The 25713-nt window shown below is 42.4% G+C and overlaps 1 protein-coding gene across 5 annotated transcripts in view; it reads right to left on the bottom strand.

The window, feature by feature from the left end:
* Positions 1 to 25713, bottom strand: part of LOC114880398 (ankyrin repeat domain-containing protein 50) — a 109825-nt gene that overhangs the window by 80090 nt on the left and 4022 nt on the right. For 4 of the 5 annotated variants that reach the window (XM_046290117.1, XM_046290118.1, XM_046290115.1 and 1 more), the window contains exon 1: positions 53 to 644. The gene's annotated coding sequence lies outside the window, so the exon portion shown is untranslated. Of the gene's footprint in view, positions 1 to 52; positions 645 to 808; positions 994 to 25713 lie in introns of those variants that run through there. The other variant, XM_046290114.1, reaches the window with a different exon arrangement.

Genomic DNA, 25713 nt, shown 5'->3' with positions numbered 1-25713 from the left:
CTGCAGTTCGATCATTACTTGGACATGTAAAGGAGAAAATTCATCGACTTACGTCAACTGCAAGCACCGTTCTCGATCGATACACCAGGATATCTCGCTCCTTTCTCCTCTCTCGTTTCACGGTCTCTGTCCCTCTAATCACAGCCCCGTGGGTCGTCCCTTTGTTCTTTTCGCGATATCGTCCCGATGGATTCACCAACAATCACCAAACCAGAACTGAAGAACCAAGGCACGAAAGTAAAATAACGCGGAGGGAACGGTCTTCTTTTGTCACGGACAGGTTAGGACGCGATAGACAGCCAGGTCACACGCGGCAAAACAAGGGAAAAACGTCGAACACAACACACACGCGGTCGTGGCGATTCCGGCACAGCTGGTACGGAACGAAACGAAGTTGCGTCGTTTCAGTCGACCACTCGAAAACTCGACCGTGTTTCAAGGGCAAGGCTAGCCCTCGTCGTCGAAGGAACAAGATATTTTCATCGCGTCGCGAAAGAAACGGAACCAATTCACCGGGGGGGAAACAAGTAAAAAAACGCTGTCCGATTCGAGTGTACGAGCGAATATCAACGAACCGACCGGATCGGACTTTTGTTACGCGACAGAAGAGGGAAAGCGTCCTCGCCGCGAACCGACTCCCTCGATGGACGCGACGATACTGAAGCGCCGGCGTGTTTATTGTCCCCACCACCGAGCTCTCCCCACTCCTCTCTCGCGCTCCTACCGAGCTATCCCCACTATTCGCGTTGCTCTTTCCATCTCTGCTAACCATGCCGGATTCATCCCCTACTACTACCATCCTACTCACCCTACTCGAGCTTCATATTCAACCCTCTTCCACCTTCGTCGCCGGGTCTCAGCTGTCCTACGGGTGTTCTGCTTCCAACATTTTCTTTCTCTCTCCTACTTCTTTTCTACGTATGTTTCTCCGTCTCTTTCCTTACGCACCCCCGATTCGCCATGATGCACCAGTGGTCCAGAATTGAAATGTACCTGTTTAAGATTTACAAACAAAAACGTGTGAATTAAACGTTTCTACTACCATCAATATTTTTTAATTGTGAAGGACAGTTTGCAACGTCCTTTATCCATCCCTTCCCCTTACGTTCTCGTCCCTTTCTCACACCCATTGCGGCGTTTCGTCGCGTCAAAACGTTCCTTTCTTTGTAGCTTGAATCGAAGGTACAAACTGGGTCGTTGCGTTCACGGGTGTTTCGAGTGGGGTTTTTCGTGTTTCCCCGGGGAAAGGGGCTGCAAACACGGTGCACCCCTTCGAAAACACGAGGCTTTCGTGAAACGGGGACGACAGAAAGGGAGGACGGCGTTCTCGACGACAGGGATCGCTAAAGGCTGACCGAGGATTAGCCGAAGTCTGTTGGTGGCGAATCCAAGAGAGCGGGTGACACAAGGATTCACCCTGGCGAAAGTGGCTACGCGATAGAGGGAGATGCAAATGCGGCTTGCCGAAAGAAAGTGGAAAAGGAAGAAAAAGAGCCGCGATACTCGAGCCTCGCCTCGGTTCCTCTCGAGGAGCGCCGTGACGCCCGAATGATTCCGCTCGAGGATCGCTCGGGATTATGTTCTTCCTGCTGCTTTTCTCTTACGTAATGCCGATAGAACGCGCGTTCAACTTTTATCGACCGTCATGAACATGCTGACGTGATTCAACCTTATATCTCCGAGTTTAACGATCCTCCATCCTCCACACTCGGATGAATATTTGTCCTTAGTTTTGAAACTTTCATTGCCTTCTTTAAATAAACGAGACGTCGAAATCACTTTGATTATTATTTACTCGACAGAGATCGAATGGCGACGAATAAAATTTCCTAAAATTATCATGTTCATAGATGCCATAATACTCGTCAAATCTGTTTGTAAATTAAACGCAAATTACTCGTTTAGATTCAAAACGGATAAACGTAAGGATAAAAATGATATTGTGCAATTATCAGGCAGGTTTTCATCCCTTTCCCAAGACGCGTTTAAGCCATCAAACCTGACCTTTTCTTCGTGCCAGCGACACAGTCATTTATTACGGTATTCATTTATTAAGACCACCTGGGATGTGTGCTGTAATTATACGGCCTGACTGTACGAAACCAGTTCGACATCGAGCGTGGCGATAACTAAGGACAGCCTTATACGTACTCCGCAAATTTTTATTTCTTCCTTTTCTTTTCGCTCTTTACGAGCATGGAATTGCTGCAATTAAAGAGCTACTCCGTGAAACTTGACAAATTCGCGGTGTTTTGCCTGGTCACGCATTCCCTACCGTCCATTTGTTTTCTATTAATAATTCAACCGTGAGTATACCTCGTCTCACAACGTAATTATATTTTTCACCTTGGTCATTTTTCCTTTGCATTTTATATACCGAACGCTCATTTCTTCTACCGGTTGTTGGTCGTTCCAATTATCTCTCATTCGGCTTGCTACACAGTTTTTCACTTTGTCTTACATTCGATTTACAGCCGGTTTTCCGTTCATTGTCGGTTTAACTGGCGCTCAGGCTATTTGCAATCGGTGTTAACCACTTGTTACCGTTTCTATTTTTACCTTCGTTTCTAAAGTAGATTAGTCACGTTCCCTGTTCTTTCAACTTAGTTCTCCTCGTCGAACGCCACTTGTTCCTTTAACGTTTCCTTTTACCTATTGCAAGCTTCGAACGTCTGGCTAATGGATTTCGATTTCTGTTTGGATTTCTTCAGTTTCCTGGTTCGAATGCCTCTTAGTTTTATATTTATACGCATATTACGTAGGTAGCTTTGTTCGAGCGTGTACAAGGGTGATTGAATAATTGCTTCCCATAATCGCTAATTTAAAATGAAGGTTTTCAGAATTTTTACTTCCTCTCTAGGAAAATCTACCACGCTCGATACTGTCCACACTCCGCTCGATTACTCTTCAAGGAGCTCAGGTTGTAAGTTGAAACGCAGATCACAGGGCCCACCGGACAATAAATTATAACTGGATCCGGAAACAATTGGCAAGGTGAGACCATCCGCGACGCAGCACGCATTCTAATTTACCTGCGCTGTACACAAGGCACGACTTTATTACTCTCACCTCTTGTCACGATGAGTCACGAACAGGTTCCGCTTCAAAGCGGACGAATTATCAAATAATTTGCGCAATATGCTCCTTCGCGTGCTGCTGTCGTCGCGACGATGATTCGAAACGAATAATTCTCGTTTGCAGAGGGAATATTTATTAACGGAATGAATTATTTACAATCGTCCCGAGAGAGACTGATATTTTACCAACGATTTTTCCAAACGATACACCTTCGCAAATTTGCACTCTTTGAATCATGGATTTAAACCGTACTGCAAATATTAATATTTGGACGGTGTGGTTAAAAACGTCGATATTTTCGTTTCGAACAATTTCAATTCTTTACCAGTCAGGTGCGATTATTATTTATTTGTCAGATTAAAGTTGACGATTTATTTGATTAATCGGGCAGATACGAAACCATTTCACCTGCGGTGAAATATCAGGTTCGAATAATTTCGTTGCAGATTCTAAATGGCACCTCGGTCAAGTATTCCGAGTCTCTGATTAAATCGAGTTACGAATAACGCTTCGAACACTGATATTTCTGTCGTAAAATATGTTACACCCGATGTTTCACGCCATGGCCGCGTTAAATACCGTCTGAAATACCGATAAAGCTATCTACAGTTAAAATCGAAAGTACTCCATGCGCTTAAGGCTTGAATTACATTAGCGATTCAGTCATGGTACGGTCATGGTCCGTTCAAAACGCTATTCAATGCTCTTAGGCGTGACTGAACCGTGAACATTTCAGAAGAATTATAAAACCTGCAGCAAGTAACCGGAACACCGTTTCGTGAACTTTGCAAACATCGCTTTTCCCTGCAATTGATTCGAATCAAAATATCGTATAATTCACTCCATTTTATCTCTATGTTGGCAATTCGTAAAATTTCATTTTTTTTGTTACCATTTTGGGTGAAACAATGGTAATTCAAAAATGACGTTGCCTATGAGGTAAGCAACGAGAAAAAAAAGCCACGTCTTGATGAAAAATAGGTTTGAATTACAATCGCGAACGATGATCTGAAATTCTTGAAACCGAGCGATGAATCACGTCTGATGTAAGCAGTCTCTGCAAGATCCACCTCGAATCTTCTATTCCATTATTTCTCCTTTTATCTCTTTGATCGTCCCGATTTCTCGAAAATCCAATCATGAAAGCAACGCAAGAATTTATAGCGGGATCCGTCGGTGTACCAGTTTCTCTCCGGAGTAAAAAGCAAAAGACGAAAGAAGGAAGATTCGTTTTCCACGGATTCCATCGCGTTCGTAATTCGCGTCGCGATAAATCCAAGGGAAATTACGTATCGCGGCAGTTCGGGAAAAACAAATTGGCCGTGGTATACGGGTAGAAAATTTCGAAACGTTCCGCGTTAAGTTAATCGGTGGAGGAGCAACGGAGAGAAACGAGGCCGGTGCATGCGAGGCGCGAGTGAATCATTCCGCGGAAGTGGCGGTAACATTCACTGACCACAGTCACGGTTTCTGGCAATAAGCGTTAAATGCACACGACCGTGATGCGACTGGCAAACCTGTTGTGGTCCGTAATAACCCGCGCGTGTTCGCCTCCGAGCGGGCAGTGTCGTTTTCCTTCCCGTAAGGCGTCGACGTGAAAATTCATCCCCCATAGCAAGAGGTTCAAGAAGACTCGATGAATTATCTTTGACTTCGAGTGGTTGCATTTAAATAGGATGCTCCATCGTTAAACAGGGGCCATCGAGTTTTTGTTGCACGGTAGCGGTTTCGTTTTATTGGTCCCACGCGTCTTCCGTTCGAGGCTCATTATAAAAACGTCCGATCGAAGTGTATCAAAGCGTTCTCCACGGAGCACGTCCGTGAAATGATTTAAACGAAGGAACGAGTTCTGTTTGCGATCTTCCAACGTGTCGTTAAAGGTAGCGATTTATCATAATTTATATGATGCTCGCCAGGCTTAACGAGACGGTCATCCGATTATGTTATTACAAGCGTGGGTGTCATTTTGATGTACGCCTTCCCCGCGGCCTTCCAGCTCCTAAAATATGCATACGGTGTGCGCGGGTTGCCGTTGATATCCTCCCCCCGCCTGCCGCTCTACCCTCCAAATGTAAATTTATGTATATGGCTGTTCGCTTCTGGCACACGGTTGCTCATTAAACGTTTAATCGAGTAATTATTCTTCTCGATCGCAGGATGTTTGTTCGATTTTTTTTCTCAGAGAGATCCAACAGCGTGGATGCTGGATCCTGGATCCTAAACTATGGGTACTTGAAAATTTTCTCCGATTCGCGAATCTTCGATGGATGCTCGATCTTTGAACTTTGGATTCAACGGCAAGACGAAATCTAACGAGCATCCTTTAAATTCGTTACGTAATCTGGTTTTAACGCGTGCTTTCGCAGCGTGTATCTATGTTATGTAAATTTCAGCACACGGTTTAATCGATTTTAGCACGAGCCCGCCGCCCACTCGAAAGCCAAAGTTTAACGCTGACGCACGAACAACTTCCACTTTACCAACTGAAATCTCACTGTGCATCTGCGATTCGTCCGATAAAACAACTCGAAACATTTACCGCGGACATTGTCAAAATACGAGTATCATCGTCCGATTGTCAGACCCTCGGGATCCGAGGAATAATCGCAGACAAAATTCCTATATCCATGGCGTGATCTAACCCGTAAGGATCGAAGACAAAAAGCAGACTGCTATTGCAGGCTCGTAAAAGAGTCGTACATTTTCACGGTATCAAAGGGTAACAAGATTTTTCCAGCAAAGCGTTCGCCAAGCTTTTACCACGCGGATGCGTACCACTTTTAGCATCGTCTACCCTCAGACCAACGCAATTGTAATCCGTGGCCTGTCGAACTCTCTACGCTTTGCAACCCTGCTCTACTCGCGAGCACGTGTTTCAACTCGAATCCATTTAGCCCTTGTCTAAACTCCGCCATCTACGCTGGAAATCTCGCAGATTGCCAGAGCGTCCCCGACAGAGAAACCTTATTCTACGTCCACCGTGTTCCACGGATTATTTTCACTAAATCCCGCCGTGTTGGCCTTATCGTACGAACAATACCAGAAATGAAACTATCCTCGCTTCCATCGGTTATTTCATTTACAATAAAATAATTTATTTATTATCGCGATAACGCCGGGGAGCATCTGGTGCACGCTCACCGCGTAACTCATCGGTACGGTTGCACCCGAGGTCTGCCGTTAATAGTTCACCCCATGGATGGGGTTATCCGTGATTCATAAGTTCCAGACGTGTTGCTGGCCCTTCCAACGATACCTTGTAACGTTATCAGCGGCTACTGAAAGCGATACCGCCCGCGGGCAACGCTACAGTGCCGCAATTGCGGGGCAAAAAACGACGCGTGGGTGTCGTCGCCTCTTTGTTCATCTCTCGGCCGGGTTCGCAGAAAAATGGAATAGTGCTGGTACGAGGTTGAACTTTTGTATCGCGGCTAGCACAGAGGAACGACCGCGAGTGCTGCTTCGGTTCACGAGGCAATTTTTCTTTGCCGCCTCTCCGACCTGCAGTTTCCATCACGGTTTTCGTGAAAATACGTCGATCTTTTGGTTGAAAATAATATTTTAGTAGAATTCTTTTAAACGAATTCCTAAAGTTGGACCTAAAATGGAGTTCGACTGACCAGCCAGAAATCTGCTCTCAGACTCGTTTGCTGTTTCATTAAAAATGCCCTTTATCGAGCTAACCAGGTATCGACGAAGCAGTCGAGTTGTTGCTTTAAAGGAGAATGCCTGATCGAGTTGGCTAATTCTATTGATCCTGTATGCAATTTCACCGAAAGAATACTTTCACCTATTAAGCTTTAATTAAGAACAATACCAACAGATCACCAGTCCCTGTTTTCCTGTAAACCATCGATTCCCTTAATTCCCACAATTCCAAGGGAATCATCAGAAATCCACCGCAATCTATCGATTCGATTCCGTCGAACGCAGAGTTCCAGGATCATCAAGATACCTCTCGCGGTCGATCAAACATCCAAACCATGTTCGTTCTCCAACTAATTAAAGACCAGACTGAATTAGACCGCGATCTAACGATCGATGGTTAGAGCGAAGTGTTTCCCGAGGAAAAGTTAGGCGAACACCAGCGGAAGGAACATGGTAGTTAGAGGATGGCTGGCAAAGCCTCGAGCAGAAGGCAACGAGTACTCGACTAATTTCATTTCGGTCTGATCGTAAAAAGAAAGAGGAAAAGAGCGGTTGGAGCGAGGAGCGAAAATAGTTGACAGCTAGGTCACGCTTCGAAGCACGTCAGTTCGCCGTAATACTTGCGGTTCCTCGGGGACGGGTCAAAAGGTTCGCTAGGAAAACGGTGGAAGCGCCCGCGACCGAAGAGAAAGAGGAAGAAAAGAGCAGGCTGGTAAAGATGGTAGAGAAAAAAGGGGTGAGACAGTTGTTGGCCGTTCGAACAAAGCGGCCAATCTAGCGGGCTCGAGCTCGCAAACCTTTCTACCCAGCGGACAACCACCTCGGCACCACTTGGCCTGGCTCGCTTTCGCGAACGTGGCCGAGTCCGCTGCCAATCGCGGCTCACCGATTCAAACGAGCTTGTTACACAGCCGAGGAGAACCTGAGGGATTCGGGAAAGTATGAGAGGGAGGAAGACTGGGTGCATGAATCGTGATGAAAGATTCAAAGATGGTGCGTTTTATCCTGGACCTAGTCTGGTTTATATTGGTAAAGTAAATAAGAGAATAAGACTAGGAAGAAAAATTGTACACAAGTAAAATTAGCCTAGTCTATCCAGAATTCTGGCTCGACTTTAACCCTTTCGTTGCTAAGGGTGACCGCGGACACCCATCGCTAAACGCTCGGGTGGGTAATAGAAGTCGCGTAACAAAGGTAGAAGAAATACAGAAAGAAATATTATTTTTCTTAACAACTTAATACGTGTCCTGTACTTGATTGACAACGAGTTGTTCGTTGAATCGTGTTCTGTTAAAGGTTCGACACAAGTTGGTTCGAGCTTTTCTTATTACGGATTCTTGTTGGTGTCTCTTTTACCCTCGGGAAAGGACGAGTCACCGAGAGGATACGAAGAGACAAAAGTTTTTCGGTGCGTCGCGAAAACTTTTCTACCCCGTGGTAGCAGGATAATGACGTTGCCCGATCGTTCCTTCTTTCCTTTCTTCTTTCCGACCCTTTAATTCAGCTCGCGGAACTTTAATAAAAACGACGCGTCTCCGTGACGACACGTCAAACGATCGGACCGGTGAACCGGAAGTTTGATGGATGGCATCGAGCCTCTTGAATTCTAATTCTCTTCCGACAGATTTATTATTTGCTTACGCCTGAATGGAATAGATAGAATTTCGATGCGATATCAACATTTTCTTTCTCAATTTTAATTTCAGAATTTTCCTTTAGTCGAAATCTCCGATGATTCCGAGTAAGTAGAAAAGTTCCTCGGATTCCGATTCGAGTGGAGCTTCTTCAGCGAGCTAATTGGTCCTCCTTTTTAACGACGAATCAAGAAACTTCAAACCACTCCACTATCGTTCCCTCTCTCCCTGACAACAGGAACGAACGCGTATATATCCGGGTCGAAGAAGAAAAGTTAAGATATGCCGCTGGAATTACACTGGCATCGATAATGCTTCGAAGTCCCGGAAGATAATTAATGCTGCAAGCGAGGCAATTAGAATAAACAAAGGGTGAATTGTTTTCGTTATTTCGGGAATTTTCATTTTTCCAAACACCTAGGGTAGATTTTATTTCCGTGGCGGGTCAAAATGACCCTGGCGATGGGGGCGAGAGTCGAACGAGCGGTCGATAACCGCGGCGCATTGTCGGGGATGAAAGGAGGGAAAGAATGGAAGATTTGGGGAGGAAGGGGGACGTTATGGGGCTTCAATCGGCAAACAGGACTGTTAAGCGAACAAGTTGGACGCCGTGGAGCCTGGGTCAGACGATTCGATGAGATTACGGAAAGACGTTTCGATCGGTCGACCGGTTTTTTGCCGTTTCGTTTCTTTGCACACGACTTTAGCAAGTTCGCTCGTTTACCGAAGGCTAAGCGCGTACCGAACGCTAGCGATCTGCTTCTCCTGGAACTTCCAGGCTAGACGAGGCCACTTTGTAAACTGCTGGCGAACACTCCCTACGAGAACTCGTACTCCTCGCTTTTCTAGATCCTCTGATACTTGCAACAAGTTGCGATAACATGTAGAGTGTCCAACAAAATTCTACCAATCTTTTTATTTTATGAAGACTCTAACAGTATCCCTCGATCGTAATAGGATCGATTAAATTTCATTATGCCTCACTTTTTCCTACGCAAACCTCTTCTATGCGATCACACATTATAATTTGTAATTTATAATTTTTAATTTCTATTGTAGACGTTTAATGGAGGGGTAGAGGGTTTCGTATTTGGTTCGGGCTGACAGACGATCCCGAGACGAAACGTCCCTTTTTCTCTCCATACACTATAGAAACCTACTTAAGGTAGTACTTTCTCTTGTACTCTTTCGAGGTCTTTGTCACACCCTCGTAAAATAAATTAAATTATACAAATATTTTTCCATATTAGGCATTACTCAAAGATTTCTGGTAATAACAGAAAATATAAAGGGAAAGTTTGCGGTAAAAGTTTGCCGGGTAATTTTCTTTCACCCTCGAGAAACAAAAAGTTTCTTCTTAACATATTTTATCCACACGACGCCGTCGAGAATGGCGAGAATACTTTGGATAATGAAGTTAGACGAATGTTTGTATAAATCGTTCAAGGAAACTAAGCAGAGAAAAACAAAATACACCAAGTCTGATATAAATTGCAATAGAATTTATAAATTATTCAACCTGTTTAGGTAAACGAATGTTTCTGTTTCGAAAGTGGAAGATTTCTAACCCGAGAATAGGGAACCGGGGATCCATTGGAATAACAATAAACACTTCCATTAGAATGATACGAGTAAATTGCATAAAATACGTATTGATTAGGAAAACATGGCCAGGGGTCAGGTCGTTTGTCCGTTTAATGGCGAAGATCTCGAGGAAAGCTCTACAAATCCTGGACGAAAACGAGGTTGCCCTCGCGGGACGAGAGGAAAACGATGGAACGAAGGCAGTAAATCTGCAGGAAAACGTGGAAACTCAACGGGAAATTTAAAGTATTTATAGTTATACGTATGTACGTGAGAGGAAGAGCTGTTGAACAAGGGTTACATCTTTTATGCCTTTGAAGGTTCCACTGGGTACTCGGTATCGGTGCTCAAGGTTTCTCCGATCTTTTTCTAACCTTCCAATCGATCCTTGATATTAGATGTATATTTCTACCTCCTATCCATACCGGACGAAAATATACGTTCATTTTTAACCGTACGCAATCAGTCGGCTTTGACCTTGCACCCTGTCGTCCAATTTTATCCATGCGACGTAATCCCGGTGTTAAAGCGTTTTTTCTCAAATCACGATGCAGTAGACATTTTAATCGATGAACAGTTAAAAATGGTATCCGATATTCAAATTAATTACATCCTCTATAGGGAAGATAAGCTTTTAAGCTTCTTTGCACATCACGCATGGGCTAATTGAAAATTCGTGTAATGAGTATTTATGTTAATGTTATAACAAAATCACGTCAAATTAATTTGCATTTTCAGACTTGTAAATTGATAACCTTGAAATATTTTTCATTTTATTTTTCCAAAAGCTTTAACGAGTGTTTTCGATATTTTCGATATGGATCAGAAAGGATCGTAGCCATTGCATTCCCAGGCTTGCAAATTCGCAACCTTGAAATATTTTTCATTTTATTTTTCCAAAAGCTTTAACGAGTATTTTCGATGTTTTCGATATGAATCGGAAAGGATGGTAACTATTCCCAGACTTGCAAATTCGCAACCTTGAAATATTTTTCATTTTATTTTTCCAAAAGCTTCAACGGGTGTTTTCGATGTTATCGATATGGGTCAGAAAGGATGGTAGCCAGCGTACTGGTAGATCTAATGGATGTCATAGTGTCGTGTTTCCGCTAGCGCATACCTGTACAACGTCGCGTCGCATCTACCGAGGTATCGTGTTTCCAGGTAACGTAAGAAGCATGAAAATGAAACCGGACATTACACTGGCGGAATAGAAACCATTGTTGTATGACATAATAAAGGGATTGCTTGGAAACACGGGCAAAGATTCTCTCCCTCTTCTGCGGTGGAAGACAGGTGACGCTTTATTCTTCGACGAACTCTCTTTGATGTTTAGACGCGACTACGGTGCTACGTATCTGATTTGTTTGAAATATTGCAACTTGGTACGACGGGCTCTTGTATCGAGGGCCTCGTGAATCGTAGCACGTGTAACTACGCGTCGGGGAGGAAATTCCTGCCGGTGCAATAACGATTCTGAAAGGCCGAGCCGCCTGGAATACTGTAACACTCCGTAGCGAAGGGTACTGAATAGACCATAACGGTAACCGTTATCGTTACCCACCTATGTTGCTATACCTACGCCCAATCAAACGCTACCTGCCTCTACACTATCCTCCTTCTTACTAGAAAGCTTGCTGTGAATTGAACAAACGTGCTGTCCCACTTTCATTCCAAGACCGATATCGTGCAAACATCGTGAAAATGATTTATTTATAAACGACTGTGTAAAATAAGTTCCCTAGGAAAAATAGTGACGTCGTCCCTCTCCCTGTAGATTTTCCCGAGTTCTCTATCTCCCCCCTTGAGCTTCCTCGGGTTCTGTCCCTTCACCTAACTCCCTTTTTAATTTCTTTGATGGAATACTACGAGTTTTTCTTAGGTCTTTATTTACGATCTCGATGCCAATCAATTGTTCAACAATTTTCTTTTTCTTTTCTTTCTTTTATTGTTTCACATTCTGAGGAAATACGCGGCATCATCGTCGAACAGTTATTTGTTAAATGCGAAATTCATGGGAACGTGGGTGATAATAAAAGAAGGAGGTATTGGGAACTGTTTCCAATAGAGGCTATAAGAATCTTTCTGTTTCTCTTTGAAAAAGAGAGAACGATTTTCTCGTATTGTTTTACCGCAACGATAATGCTATTCGTGCATTTTCATATTTAAAGTGTGGAAAAAAATTGCGCAGACATCAATAATAATTACGTTATAAAGAAAGATTTCCTTTTCTTCGTAGAATGAAAATCCTTCGAAAGTAGTACGAATTAAAGAAACGAAGCGCAGTCTAACCGAAAGCAAAGAGAATGCAATTATGAACTTTATTTTATGCCGTTGCGGTGAGACTGAGCTTCGCAATTAACCCTTTGAATAAAAGTTTACCCTCGAGTTCCCGTCGACGTGGATATTTCGTCCGAAAAGTTCTTCTTACAGAATTACGTATTATAAGCAAACACAATGAGAGGAGAAAAAAAAAAGCTTCGTTACAGAGAATCACGGTCCGATTGCGCACTCCGTGATATCTGTTCCGTGACGGGCCGAACAATTCTATCTTTTGATTCTACTCTCCGGAATGAAGTTATTAACACGTTCCACGCGAAACCTTGCTACCGCTATTTCGTGTTTCCATATCGTTGTTATTTGAAATACTCTGAAAGCTTGTCATTTGAAATTTTTGCGGTTCGAGAATGCATCGAGCTGGATGCAATACTTGTGGTATTTTTTTAAATGCATTTCTCCGCATTCTGAAATTTCAGATTTTCAAAATATTAAAATTTCTGACTCGTCCCCAAAAGACGATCCAAATTACGCCAATTATTATACCTACGTATAGGAGGGAAATTAGCGAGATGCAAGATAAAGAATTAACGCGTGAAGATGACACGGATCGAACGAGTTCATACTGGGATGCATAGAGGATTGCGGGAGGTGAAAGACAGGTGCGTATAGAGACGTCGAGGAGGGGTTGGATATTCCCATAGCTTGGAAAATAGATTGCTTTCGCGTGCACACGCGACGAACGACCCTGCAATTCCTACCATTTCCTTTTTTTCCCCGGCAGACACGATCGCAGACGAGATTCACTTAGCGCATTTCGATAACGCGACACGATCTTCAAACCCCTAGCGATCAACAGACACGTTACGTGGCGGTTTTCAAGAATCTCCTTCTGATTTGCATACGATGTAACGTAGGCTTCCTTTGGTTAAAGCGAGCTCTTTTTTTTAAATGATTTTTATAATATAGATATAATATAGATTTGATTTAAATCTTCTTATCAAATATCAAATATTAGACCTAATATCGCAGAAATCTGCAAAAGCCGACATTAAATGATTTTATCCTGAAATAAATTTCATTCAAGAATATATATATTTTTAATTAATTTTATTCTTTCTGTTATGTAATAATCAGTTTAATTTTTAATAAAAGTCAGGTCTGTATATTTTTTTTCTATTTATAAAATATATTATTTTTCTATTTCATCAGATATAGAACCATTGGATTAAAGGTAAGGATAGAGAAAGAAGGATCTTTTGGAAAAAGAAAATGATCAATTCCTTTCTCTCTACACCTCAGTGCGATAACAAAATGCAACTACCACTAACTTACAAGACACCCAGCTAGCTGTGTACCAGACGTTTGCAACATTTGTCAGTTCATCACATTTTATTCGATACACCAAGAGAATTCCGTGCGAGGTACGCGAATAAACGCGAAGCATTTGCAAGCGAGCACGGTTGCTCGGTCACAAAGACGTTGAAAAGTGAAAGCAGCAGGGGAAAAGTCGCGCATTCGGTGGGCTCGTAATTATTTTCCACTTGAATTGAAGCCGGAAGAACAGGTGGCATCGGTTGCGACAGTTCGCCTGCCCGTTAATATTCTGCAAAACGTTTTTCTTTCAGTCGAGCTAGCTCGCCGGCGAAGATCTCGTTCGTAAAGAGATATTTTTACCAGCTCCTTTTCCACCGCTCGTTCGACGCTCGCGATAAGAGAGGAATGAAAGAAATTCCTTGAATCATTGTCCCGCGAGTAGAAAAGATCGTAATAAGTCCGTCGTTAAAAGACGCTTCTTCAATACGATGCATTCGACTTCGTTCAACCCACCGGATCACAACCGAGAGGGTTCTTCTTCTTAAACACGTATTAATACATTTTTCTTTTTTTATTCATCCAACGCTGGTCGGTTGAAACTGCAATTTCAATTCACCGCATTGTTTCCCTCTCTCTCTCCCTGGTCCGCGTTATTCGAACGAGGGTTAATTACAACAAGTTCGTTTAAAGGATTATTAAAGATCCATTTGCAACGTTCTTCTCTCGAGCACTCGCCTTTTCGACTGTATTTCTTCGTTTGAAAATTTAACGACGATAAAGTGGAACGTTGCGAGCTTTGAAGGAGCGAATTAAACAGGGCGAAAATGAAGGAACGTCGGGGGGGCGTTTGGTGGGTTTTTTTTTCTGTACCACCGTTGATCGAAACTTTGCAGACCGCTTCCGTTGGTCTTAAATCAAGTCTACCTTCGTATAATTCAAATTGCAGGTTGTATTTTATCTGGAAATACGCGAGTACCCGGGAATATTGCCATCCGCGTTAGCCATTTCTCCGTCACGAAATTGATTTAATTTCTTTTTATTTCCCTTTAATAAAGGGAACAAAACGTCCGGTTACAAAGAACTTACACGCTCCATTAATCTTTGGACGGGGACAAAGGAAGTGGCCGTAACTGTGTCAATAATTCTTGCAACGGAGTTCGGATGGAATTGATTTTCGCGAAAGGAGAACAACAATAGCGGCGCGCGATCTCGACGGTTTCATTGAATAAATGATAAACACGGTAAACAGGGTCCTTTCGTCTCTTCAGCTGTTTCGTCGAGTCGAATGAATAGAGGTGAAAACCCCGAGCTTCGTTTTTCAACCCTGAGCTCGTGTGTTTCTTCAGTCTACGCGGATAAACAAAAGTATTTTTCCCCATCTCGTTTAGAGGGATATCCTTGCCATTTAACGTAACACAGTCCGTGGAATGCGTAGAAATGACCCTCTTAGGATCGAGATCAGGATTATTACCTACACAGATGACAGGGAAACGTACCGACGCGTGGACCGTACGCTTGGACGAAGCGGTTCTCGTCACCAGTTTGCTTCATTGTCGACTCGATCGCCTCGGCTTGGAACTTCATTGAATCGCTTGAAACGAACTTCATCCAAGTTGGAACGAATTGGAGTGGAGACGCGGAAGTCGATATCAGAGAGCGAAGTTTCTACATAGCGAGGTCGCGATGAAGGAGTGGTAAAGAGCGACAGGGAAGAACAGATGACGGTACGGTAAAGTTTCAACTCGCTTGTAATTTGAAAACTGTGTTCCGGAATACGTATAGTAAGTTTGATTTAAGCGTACTATGCTTCTCTGCAAATACAACGGATTCGTCCGGAGAGTCGGCGACGCACGGTACGTAGAGTACATCATAAACCGCCATCAAAAACAGGGCCCCCATAAGACGATTTTGCGTCTAAGAATGTTTACTTGAATATTAAACGATATAAATGCAAATCTAAATTAGTTATACAAGCTTTAATTTTATAAATTTGGCTGAGCTTTACTTCAGGGGACACCAAATTTTCGACATTTTTCTTTTTCAATCTATAGCTTTTGATGCGTAGAATCTGAAAATGCAAGTTTAACTTTAGGAATTCAATGGTTACAAAGTTATAAGCGTGTAAAGTTTGACATTTTTCGGAGCTCGCCTCGGACCCTACACTAATCAACGTGTTTGATCGAAATAATTAAAGATACAAAAAACTGTACGATTCGATGAAATCGTGTACACGAGCATATTTGTTTATTCGTTGATGATTAAACAGAATATTTTCAACGGAACGAGCTTAAATTCTGAACGATCGGAATATTGGGAATATAAAATTCAACTGGTAAAATGTAACTTCTCTTGGTAAATATTTTATAATCCTATCGTGTTTGATCACGATCCTGATTTTATATTGAAACGTTTCGTTCGGATATTCAACAATTTAATAAAAATCTGATGGTCGAGAATTTAACGAACTCCGGGATCGATATCGACAACGAAATCGATATACTGTTTCGTGTTCCGGTTGAGAACTAGACGGTGTTGAGGCCATCACTACGGGGCTTGGTACGCTGGTGTACACCCAGTCTAGGGTGCACACGAATCCCAACCACATGGAATACAGTGTATTCGAACCCCAGAATAGCTGGAGGACGCCGCGTCGCGAGCTTAATGATGTACCGACCAGCGAGACAAGAGCGAGGGGGGTGAATGGAGGGAAACGTGGCGGGAAATGAGAGCCCGGCAGCCGTTGATATGCATTATGGAACGCTGTATCGTTATTGTTTCCCGTTCGTTTTACCGTTCTGCGTTTTCTCCAGCGGAACCCCAGTCAACGCGACTAGAAAAGAACTCTGATTGCACCGAGTCAGCGATTTAGCTGAGTTAAGAATTTCTCTCTTCTCTCGAGGAATTTCCTTCCCTTCGTTTTCATAATCATTGGTATCGGTAACCGAAATCCCGAATCTCTTCGCTTCCATCTCACCGTCGCCGTATTGTCGCATCACTCTCCCTATTGTCTTACTATCGCATCGTAGGGAGTCGCGAACGTTTCGTTTCCCGAACGAGAACAACCCCCATCGGGGCAGAGGGTCGCATAAAATTCCGCATAAGTTCGCCGAATCTCTTGCTGTTGCAAATAAACGATGCCTAGAAACGCCGGTATAATGATATGGTTCAGGGAATACAACAGCGAAACGGCTTCCCGCTGGTTCATACATTCCGAGGGTATATCTGTTTTGCGGGTTTATTCCCTTCGGTGTGCGGTTTGAATCGCGAGACAAAAGGGAGGTAAAGAAATGATCAAAGTAATTTTTATTTCTACGAATATTAAACTATCCGACACTTTTGTCTGAATATAAAATCAGAAGAGCCGGTTAAAAGTGCTTTCCTTCATCCCTGGTTGATTTTCTCTGACACGTTTCCACTTTGATCGCGAACCGTTTAATCATAAATTACACACCATTGGACCCGCATTGTTCGACAGTTTCCACGGAAATGAATTTCCCTCGGTTTCAAAGACAATTCATAACTTAGAAGCTTGTTTAAGTAACAATCATTCCGACTCCTTTGACCGATTACGTTTCATTGAGATCAAGGATATTGCTTTGTTTACCGTAGCTTGCAATGCCTTTGCATTATTATTCCCTGTGGTTTCTATTAATAATTCATCAGCTACAAACAGATAAAGCTTGTTTGCAATCGTAATCGGAAGGTAAATCGAAGTTTGTTTCGCGTTAATGTTTTTCGCTTATTTTATTTTTATTTTTATATTCAAATAGGGGAAGAAATGTAGGACGAAAAATTTGTATTCATCGTTCGATGGGAATTGGAAAGGCGCGGGGACCTAAAGTTTCAATGCGATTTTAATTAAACGCGAGCTTTCCAATTATTATGCTATTAACGGGAAAGCAATATCACAGTGTAGTCGAAATATATACGTTCAGCTATTAATTGAAATTCCTGTTTTTATGTTATATATCACGTGCGGTAATTATTTGCAAGGATACGTTCGAAAGCTATCCAGTGTATAATATTGTGAATTCTATGAATAATATTTCGGAGGACATTTAATCGAACGCGATCAAATTTACCATCCATCGATGTGTTAACTAAATTTTAACACGCTCCCACAATGGAATATTTAAGTATATCGTTAAGTATTATTGCGCGTTAATAGATTTGATTAACATAACGATAACGATTAATATTAATCAGAGAATATAATTGAATTTGTTCGATCTGTTTTCTCAACAAGCGTCGAATATCAATCGAAATGAAAAAGGAAACATTGATTTTCTATATCGTTGATTGCAATAGAGGAAGCAAGTTAGATGAAGCAGCGTATAAAAGTGTGCGTATGTATCGACACAAGAGGGTGAGTCTGGGAACGGAGAAGAAAGCTGAAATTGCAGTTGGCAACGACATTTAATCTTCGATCAGCAGAGCCAAGGAAGCTCAAACCGCGGTCGGATCGATAATCCAGGCCTGAATTCGCGAGCTCGCGCGACTAAAGCTGATCCGTGCGAGTCACCGACTCGTACGCGTCTTCCTACCCTTATTTTTCGGGCTAATTAGCGCCGGTATTGTTCGTCGAGTTAACGTTTCGTTGAAAAAGATAAAACACGGAAAGCGATTCGGAAGAAAAAAGAAATTTTCAAACGCGTATCTTCGCGTTACCGTTCGCCGGGGATATCGAGCGTTTCGCGTGTATTATTTATCCTGAAATCCCGGACGGTGAACTCTTCCGTCGAGAATTCTGCATACGTTCGAGCGAAAAGGTCGCACTAAAGCCCCGATGCAGAATACATTTTCGGGGTTGACCAGAATGCGAGCGGAATCGAAAACGCTTCGTTATAATTCCGTTGTACATCCTCGGGCAACGATCGCCTCTGCTTCGAAACTGTACCGCGAAGACGAATTAAACTTTTATTTTTCTATAGGTTTCGGAAGTCAGAGATTTTAACGAGAGTCGAGAATTCGAGAATCTAGGGAATTCTATGAGGTAAAAGGAGATAATCCCCGGACATCGCCATCTTCCCTAGGAAAGCTCACCATTCCTGGTGCTGTACCTATATGACGGAAGGTTTCCTCGGAATCCAGTTCTCTGTTTTATCGCGAAGGATACTCTTTCATTCCTTTTTCGAATGGAATCGCCTTGCGTTATTTCGCTCGCGCGATGGAATTTTGGGAACGACGGACACGGATGTTATACGTGACAAGCTTCCAAAATCCTGTGTAATCAATAACAAAAGCTATACCTTTAGACAAATATCTTTTCTACCTAGTAAAATACTATTCTTGAGATACATATAATTCTCAACGCGTTACGTTAAAAAAAAAAGAAAGGCGAATTGAAAATCCAATTTCCTATAATTCAAAAGCGACTGATACGTTCCTATAATAAAATGGCAGAATAAATCCGGGAATAGAATCCCGAGCAAATTACTCGGTTGCTTTTTGAATTTGCTCGAACGAACGGTGGCCTTATCAAAAGATATAAAAATGAGCGTAATTTTTTTTTTTTTTTCTGTTAGCCCAACGATGAATCCCTTTTCGGTCCTCGAATCTTAATTAAGGCAAGGATAACGAATAAACCGGATATAGCACAAAAGCGGAAAAAGAATAATGCGCATTGTCGGCCGTTATAACAATGAAAAAATTCATCGCGCTGTATTTTTATCTCGCTCGAACAGAGGATCATGAGTTAGTCGTTTTCCATTCATTCGTTTCTAAATAGAAAGTAGACGATGGAAAGGACGCGTCTCTTCTCAGAGATTCTATTCGTTGAAACAATCGATTCCGATACGAGACGTTCTTTCTATTCGGGTAATGGTAAGGTAATTACGTGTACCCGAATAAATTTACCTGGCAGATGGAAGAATAAAACCCCCGAAAGTTAAACGAACGGTATGCATAGAGGAGGTAAGGTTTTCAGGACGCGGGGTGAACCGTCGCGACGTCGAGCGACATTTAAAAATAGGAAGAATGACCTAAGCTGCTTGGGGCAGCTTACGCGCACAGACACAGTGTATGTACGGTCATCTATAAATGTGGTGGAAAGGAAGTTGGCCGCGTACGCGTCCCTGGATACCCTGGCTATGTACACATAGGAGACACCCTCCTGGCTCCCTGAGGACATGTTAGCTTCGCACGTGATATTCCCAGCCTACCGTCTTTACGACGAGAGCTCTCGCTGAACCTCTCGAAAACGCGCCCCTCCTTCCACCCTGTGTCTCAACTAATATACATACATCTACACCTGTGCTTCCGTGTACACGAACCCCTCGCTACCCTTTTCTTCCACGCTTCCGCTGCTCGAATCACGAAATCTTCGTCTACCTGGCGAATTTTCCATTCGTCAAATCGCGACTGAAATATCGAACCATTGACGGATATCGAAGTTTTGATTAGATTCGAAGGATGGCAAATTGCACGGCGCTTAGGAAGATCGAATCAATTTTTCTTTTTTCCTGAAATTCAAATCGAGTGCAGCTAAAATTGCTATATCCTCCTTTACACGCTGTTTATCCAATATCGAGAGGTGTGGTAATTTTGAAACAAGGTGACGAGTGCAATCGGAGATCAGTCCGTATTTAATTATCGGTTTGGTAACGAGCTCGATGGCCTCGTTAACACGGAGGCCGACTTGATACAGCTGAAATTCGGATCTCTGCCTAGCAGGGGGGAAGGAGATTTCTCCCTCCTCCTTCTCTAATTATTGAACAATTTACTGGCTCGAAGATGGTGCATTTTTCATTAAGCATTTTTAAAAATTAAATTTCAGAAGAAACTTGAGCGTTCATCCCCTGGACGATAGCCCAACCCACCCCTCAACTCGGTGTATGGAAACTAAGCCAAGCTGTTGTGTATCGGAATATCGGCTGTTAGAATAAATTAATTAACCCCGTTTTGGTAAATTAATAACTCTCCTGTTCGTGCATATACATACCGAAACTTTAATACTTCATATTCGATGCAAACAAAATGCAGAACTAACAACTGCAAATATTAATTAAATTAACAAGGGTAGTATCGCAACGTTTCATTCGATAACGAAGGGTTGGAACAAAGTCTGCCCTTTACACCGACAGTCTCTGTTTCTCTGCAAAGTCTGGGAAGTTTCAGAAGATGACACGTGTTGCAAATATTTGTAAATAAGACTTTGCGTTGAAGTAGAACAGCAAATTACAGTGACGTTCCAAGCTGAAGCTAATCTACCACCGTTCATTCTTCAAATTTCTGAAATATTTTCTGAAAATTCTGTTCGAGATCACCGAGAACACGACGGCGGGTACTAAACGGGGTTTATGTCGGTCGGAAAAAGGAGTTAAAAGCTTGCAGAGTTTAATGACTTGATCCGAGTCGGATGGGATACTTGGCTCGATCCATGGTCACTAAATCCGTCATAGCATCGAGCCGGAATAAAAAGAAGCCACGTGTTTTACGAGGGTCGGCGAATGCAGTTCGTCTGCGAGAAAATTACGGCGAAACACGAGCCTCGAACGACCGCGAACGGGAAAGCCGATTGAATCCCTATTATCCTTTCGAGACGGCGGGTTAGAGGTGATTCTTTTCGCTACGATTTTCAATTTATTTATTAAGTAGAAATATCGAGAATCGAGGTAATCTCCTAAAATTTCTTTCACCCTTACGGAAGTCCTTGGAAGATTTACATTCGGGTACCCGCACCCTCCTAACAATTAATCACCCTTTTGTTTCGTGAACCCAAAAGATTTGAGTTACAAAGGGTTTTAACCCCAAAATCAGAACTGGGTTAATCGTAAACGAAATCTCTGAAAGATATTATGCAAGTACTCCAATTTTTTAGAATAACAAATTTAAATTTCAAATAACACGTTGGATCGGCTAAAGAAATTATAAGGAAAGGGGTTGAAGATGAGATATTTTTGAACACGTGGATGGGTGCTTGATAAGCCGGTATCGCTAAATTTATAGGGGGTTGAATTAGACCAGCTAGGATTAGTTGTTTACGAGCCTGTTACCCTATATTGCAAGAAAATTGCCCCGTAATCCTAAACAGTGAAACAAGTTGAATGAAAATTCTCTTTCTATCAAATTAATTTACGAATAAAAGTGAGCTATAATGAAAATTCTGAATAGACGGGAAATATTGGATGTAGTTAAAAAAGAGAAAGAACGATATTTCTTGAGTGTTGTATAGTATACCAGAATTAACGAACCAGTTTTGTTGTTACTTTTAACGAGGTACGCGTTAATAAGGGTATACGCAACAAGACGTATCATTTTTCGCAATTCACGTTCGTTGCCCTCGCTGGCCGCTTGTTACAATGTAACTCTGCGTTTAGTCCGGTTACATTAATGTCACCTGACACAATGGACCACTAAATCCTGCTAAGTGTGACAAAAGAGGGCAAGGAAATGTTGAGATAAGACAACGATTAATATAGGGTTATCCAAATTGAGTGTCACATCTTCAAATTCTCAATTTGAATAACCCTATATATTCAAATGAATTTCTCGAAGCTTTAACTTTGAAAAATTGATCAATTTTTTAATTTTTTTAAATTGAAAATTCACTGTTTCATCTTAACCCGGTAACCTCGTCTCTACCGAACCTTGCAACAACCATAATCTTTCGACCTAGATACACTTCACCCTCCAAGTCTTTTTTTTTTTTAAGTAGTATACAGATGCGCGGTAAACAAGCGCTATAAAAGAGAAGAAGTTGCAGTAATTCGAGTAGAAAGGTGTGCGACTAGGAAAACTGGCTACTGGAAGGTAAGACGAGCTCTCAAGGCAGAGGGAAGAGAAAAGAAAAAGGGAGAAAAGGAGAGAGTTTATTACGCTTTCGCCAAGTTTTACGCCCTTTAATCTACGCGACACTCCCGGGAGAATTGTTTTACGCCGATGTCGCACCCGCAGGATTTTACGGGTCACTTTGGATAATACGGAACGAGAACCCTTGCTGAAAGTTCGAACGAGCGAAAGCGAACGCATGGATTAATGCGTCGCTGAAATTGAGCTGGAAGTTCGCGGAACTATTGAGAGAACGATATTCGGGGAAAAAAAGAAAGTAATTTTCTGTCTGAGAATTTTATGAGAAATTTGACGAGGGTTCGACCCCGGTTCGATCGACCGGACGATTTCATTCGATATCTTCTGATACTTCTTGTCAAACAAAGTTGTATAATAATTGAACTCGGAGATGTCTTGATCGAAAAAATTAGGCTACACTCGCGATCAAAGGCTTCCATAGGAAAAATGCTTAATTAAAAAAATAATAATAATAGATCCCTTGTTACAAACAACCCCGTTTCCGGTTCCGAACCAACCTGTCTCCTCCGCGATTCAAATTTCTCTTTAATCGAGTTTAATATTTCCCCATGGGGATGAAGCGTCGGAAGAATTTTCCCATCGCGTTCGTCATCCTCCAAAAATGTACAAATTACCTAATTTACGAACGCGCCACGGGAAACAATTAACCAGTGCGTCGTAAATTATTCAAACTTGTCCCAACTACAAGATTAATATCCTAAATGAAATATATCCGAAGATTCGAAGAAAATTCGATAGGTGATCGAAGATTTCGAGGAAACTTAAAACGGCCTTCGGACACAAAAAAGGGCATTAAAAAGGTAGCGGGTTACGTTTCCGGTCGGAATGTAACGTGTTCCCGTGAGTCTCTTACAGAGATTAAAAATCGATCCACCCTTAGCCCATTCTAATTCGCATGAGCCATCGACTGATTAAAATCCGCTCCCCTGGATGCGACGACAGTGCTGTACGCACGTGTGCGTGTCACCCTTGCCTCGATCGACCTCAGGCATCCTTTCATTTTTATCCAATACCAAAATCCGAAGTGATTTACTCGAACGAGATTAAATCTGAAAACCAGTGGAAAACATTTAAACAAACTCCCTTGGGTTATTTATTTTCCAAAAGTATTGTTTGTCGCAGGGAACCAATCAGTGACATCCTTCGAATCAGCCTCGAAGGTACTCGATTTTAATAAATTTTCGTCCTTAATAACCTCGAACGTCATTTGCCGTTCCTCAGAGGCCCTCGTGCCAGTTTATCGTCCAAGTTCCCGTTTCTCTAATAACCGAAAGGTCCGATCGAAATAGTTAACGAAGGAGTACGAGAGGTAGAGAAAAGAAGGAAACAGTAGCGGGTAGGAAAGAAGAAGAGGAGGGGAAAAAAAAGCAAATTTCAAGCATCGACCGTACTTCCGTAAGCAGCTGATGCCTGGAGAACAGGCGCCGCGGCGTCTAGACGCCGGCGGGAAAACCACCCCCGTTGTTCGTCCCTCCGTCGCCCTTTCAACCCGTGCCACCAACCAGGCAAAAATAAAGCTTTCGACCAGATTCAGATATTCAATGGCCAACGTACGAATAACAAGTGAACCATTTTTTTTCTTTTTTTTAGTTGCCTGGTTTTCTTTTATTTATTTCATCCATTCGAGCGGTCGACGACAAATTTTCGTGTTCGCGCTTTCACGCGCGACGATAAACGAAATTAATAACGAGACGTAATTGTGTGCCAGAAACAATGGGAACGAGGGAGGAGCATTGGTGATTCTTTTTTAAAAAAGTATTTCACAATTAGGAAAAATTTGTTTTACGACAAGATATATTACGATTTTATGGCAAAATTAAGAGGTACCGTTGAAACATCGTTTTGAAATGTACGAAGAGGAAAGAGTCTCGGCGAATAACCAGCAGCAAATAGCCCGTAAATTTACGATACAAAGAGGAGAGGGAGACTGGCCGAAAGGATAAAGTTATTAATCAATGTTCCACATCTGGGGATAACGATTCCCGTTGGTATTAATTAAAATCCAATAGCCGAACCTGGTCTCGACGAAAAATCGCGATGAATTATACATAGCCGGTCCAGTTTTATGCTATTTCAAGCTTGAAACGCCAATAATGTGAAATAATAAACTGAAAATTTTAATTACAAAATTCCAAACAAGTTTCCAAGTGATTGGCTTTAAAAAAATATGAAATTAATATCGATGCATTAATAATTCTTTTCGTAACACGTTACCCCGAAAAATGAAACCCTAGTGAACATGATCCAAATTATTCTATTCAGACGATACAAGCGACACGAAATTGAATGGAATCAGAGATCTAAAGTAATAAGCGTGTATCCGGTCTGACCACCCGACGCGTGATTAATTAAAAGTGTAAGATAATTAGCAATTAGCGGTCTCTGTTGCTAGGACTAGACAGGGGACCGAGGTATGGTCGTTGGGGCGAGGGTTTCTGTAACGAGCATGCGAAGAGTTAAAATGTCGGAGGGTGAGGCACGTGCATACGTCGATAACCCTAATAAAGTCGTTATTGCATTACTTTCCGTCCGACAACGGAGGAAACTCTCGGCTACTCTAATAGAGCTTACAGACAAGTCAATCGAACGTCCGACAGAGTGGTCAACAAGATAAACTAGTTTATTTCAATGACCGCAGCTCTCACCCTCTCTGTGGCTCCGGGCGTTTAGCTAAAGGTACGTACTTACAGTATCGAGCAGCTGATAATTGAACTACTAATCGTAAGGAAAATGAACAAAGATTTCGGAAGGAAATACATTATCGATTGGAAATTCCATACCCGGTGTTCATACACAAAGACGTATTCGATTTGCGAGGTGTTAATCGGGAAAACGAATTGCACCGCTGGCTGGGAAATCGGTTGTAGTCGATTCCGACTACAATTAAATATCACGAACGGCTGTGTCCGATTTATCGGACGAATACGGGCCACGGGAACGCAATCCTCGAACACTGCGAAAATCTGCGTTAGCCCCGTTCGCCAAGTAATCAATGGCAAACCTCGAGTTAAAACTTCTCGAGCAAACATACGGATAATCGAGTTCGATATTCCCGATACGCAATCGTGTTACGGATTGTCTACCTTGGTATTGTTAAAAGTTTACTCGAATTAAAGGCAAGCTTTGCCGATCGACGGAACTAGACGAAAAATGAATGTTCCATAGAGATTTGATCGACGGTGTATGGTTTAGTATAACGCGAACGTGCAAGGGCCTACGTAAGGGTTGGCTCACGACTGGCGTCGAGTGTAAGAGTCTCTTTGCACCCCGTCGATCAATATTCCGTCCAGTGGCGTAGCACGGAAAACTATTTCTTTTTCCCCTCCCCCCCGACCCTCAACTACTTCGCAACTTTGGCCGGTGTGAC

Source organism: Osmia bicornis, chromosome 2, assembly GCF_907164935.1.
Source record: "Osmia bicornis bicornis chromosome 2, iOsmBic2.1, whole genome shotgun sequence".
Lineage (NCBI taxonomy): Eukaryota > Metazoa > Arthropoda > Insecta > Hymenoptera > Megachilidae > Osmia > Osmia bicornis.
The sequence above is the reverse complement of the archived record's forward strand: the minus strand, read 5'-3'. Positions and strand labels throughout refer to the sequence as shown.